The sequence below is a fragment of the Oryctolagus cuniculus genome, chromosome 1 (genome assembly GCF_964237555.1).
Source record: "Oryctolagus cuniculus chromosome 1, mOryCun1.1, whole genome shotgun sequence".
Lineage (NCBI taxonomy): Eukaryota > Metazoa > Chordata > Mammalia > Lagomorpha > Leporidae > Oryctolagus > Oryctolagus cuniculus.
This window is the reverse complement of record NC_091432.1, coordinates 123,043,782-123,046,810: the sequence shown is the minus strand read 5'-3', so window position 1 is coordinate 123,046,810 and position 3,029 is coordinate 123,043,782.

Genomic DNA, 3,029 nt, shown 5'->3' with positions numbered 1-3,029 from the left:
CCAGCTTTCAAGACATACTACTAGGTAACTATAATCAAAACAGCCTGGTACTAGTACAAAACAGATGGATACACTAATGGAACAGAGTAGAAACACCAGAAATAAATCCAAGCATCTACAACCAACTTATCTTTGACAAATGAGCTAAAATCAATCCCTGGAGCAAAGACGGTCTCCTTGACAAATGGTGCTGGGAAAATTGGATTTCCCCATACAGAAGCAAGAAGACCCCGACCTTACACCTTTCACTAAAATCCACTCAAAATGGACTAAAGACCTAAATTCAAAACCCAACACCATCAAATTACTAGAGAAACCCTATAGGCCAGTGCCGTGGCTCACTAGGCTAATCCTCTACCTGCGGCGCTGGCACCCCGGGTTCTAGTCCCGTTTGGGGTGCCAGATTCTGTCCCGGTTGCTCCTCTTTCAGTCCAACTCTCTGCTGTGGCCAGGGAGTGCAGTGGAGGATGGCCCAAGTCCTTGGGCCCTGCACCTGCATGGGAGACCAGGAGGAAGCACCTGGCTCCTGGCTTCAGATTGGTGTAGCACACCGGCCATAGCAGCCATTTGGGGGATGAACCAATGGAAGGAAAACCTTTCTCTCTGTCTCTCTCACTGTCTAACTCTGCCTGTTAAAAAAAAAAAAAAGAAAGAAAAAAAAAAAAAGAAACCCTATAAAGCATTTGAATAGGCAATGTTTGTTTGTTTTTTGTTTGTTTGTTTTGGTTTTTTTTTTTTTTTTTGGCAATGAGTTCTTGAAAAAGACCCGAGAGGCACAGGCAATGAAAGCCATAATTGAAAAATGGGATACATCAAGCTGAGAAGGTTCTTTCATGCAAAACAAACACTCAAGAAAGGGAAGAGGCAACCAACAGAATGGGAGAAATTATTTGCAAGCTATATAACTGATAAAGGATTAACCACCAGACTATATAAAGAGATCAAGAAACTCCACAACAACAAAACAAAACAAAATAACCCAGCTAAGAGATGGGCAAAGGACTTAAACATTTTTCAAAAGAGAAAATCCAAATGGTGACAAATGAAAAAATGCTCAGGATCACTAGCCATAAGGGAAATGCAAATCAAAACCACAATGAGGCTTCACCTCAACCACACTGGAAAATGGCTTATATATAGTAATCATCTAACAACAAATGTTGGTGAGCATGTAGGGAAAAGGTACCATAATGCACTGTTGGTAGGAATGCAAACTGGTAAAGCCACTATGGAAGACAATATGACAATACCTCAGAAATCTGAATATAGACCTACCATATGACCCAGGCATCCCACCCTTAGGAATCTAAACAAGGAAAATGAAATCAGCATATTTAAGAGCTATCTGTACCCCCATATTTATCTCAGCTCAATTCACAATAGCAAAGACATTGAATTGACCCAAATGCCCATCACCTGAAGACTAGATAAAGAAATTATGGGATATGTATACCATGGACTACTACACAGCAGTTAAAAAAAAAAGAAAACATGCACCAGTCATTTGCAACAAAATGGAAGGAGCTGGAAAACATCATATTTAGTGAAATAAGTCAGTCTAAAAGGGACAAATACTATATGTTCTTCTTGAGCTGTGATAACTAATAGAGCACCTAAAATCAACCTGCAGAAGTAAAATTGACACTTTAAGAAGCAATGACTTTGAACAGCCCTTGTTTTAACCGTTGAGAAAAAGGTTTTTATACTAATTGTTGAACTCTTTACTTAACATAGTGTTAATCATATTTGTATAAAATTTAAAATAGGTCTTAGTAAAAAAAAATTAGAGAATAAAATAAGAGAGGGAGGAGGAAAAGGGTGGGAGTGGGAGTGGGAGGCAGGCACGGTGGGAAGAATCAACATGTTTCTAAAGTGCTAATTGTGAAGTTTGTAACTGTAAAGCAGTATAGTTCTGTATAAATTCCTATGGACTTATTTCTAAGGGTACAGTTCAAAAACTTGCCATGGAGGGGGACCAGCACTGTGGCACAGCGGGTTAAAGCCCTGGCCTGAAGCGCTGGCATCCCATATGGGTGCTGGTTCTAGTCCTGGCTACTCCTCTTCTGATCCAGCTCTCTTCTATGGCTTGGGATAGCAGAAGATGGCCCAAGTCCTTGGGCCCCTGCACCCACGTGGGACACCTAGAAGAAGCTCCTGGCTCCTGAATTCAGATAGGTGCAACTCTGGCCGTTGCAGCCATCTGGGGACTGAACCAGTGGATGGAAGACCTCTGTCTGTACCTCTCTCTATAACTCTTTCAAATAAATAAAATAAATTTAAAAACAAACTTGCCATGGGGCCCTAAATACCCTTAAACTGTGTGGTAAAAAGAGCATTTTAAGTGTTACAGTGATCTTATGGATAGGATTAAGTGTCAAAATGATCATACAAATAGGACTAAGTGTTTGGTAATAATAATAGATTTAAAAAGTAGTGAACACTCCAGCATGGGAAGCAGTCCATACAGCAGAATCATAGAATGACAACAGCCTTAAGTAGCATACTGACCTCAGAATCAGCATTTAAGACATTCTGGAAAGGCTGAAAGTCCATGAGAACCTAGAGAAGACTTAATCTTCTGTGTATAAAGTTAATTGAAAATAGATCTTAGTAAAAATAAGACTGGGAATAGGAGAGGGAGGAGGAAGAAGGGTGGGAGGATAGGTATAGTAGGAAGAATTACTATGTTCCTAAAGTTGTACTTATGAAACATATGCAAATCAAAAGAATGAAAAGTTCTAAGCAAAATATGAGATATCATTACATGACCAAATATTCATATTTTAGGTATTCCTAAAGGAGCTGAAAAGGAAAAAGGTGTTGAAAACCTGCTAAATGAAATAAGAGTTGAAAACTCAGGTCTTGAAAAACACATGGACATCTAGATACAAGAAGCTCAAAGAACTTCAAGCAAACTCAACCAAAAAGATCTTCTCCAAGGTATACTGTAGTCAGACTGTCAAAAGTTAAAGAGTAGGAGAAAATCCCAAAGACAGTAAGAGAAAAGCATTGTTACATATAAAGGAAAC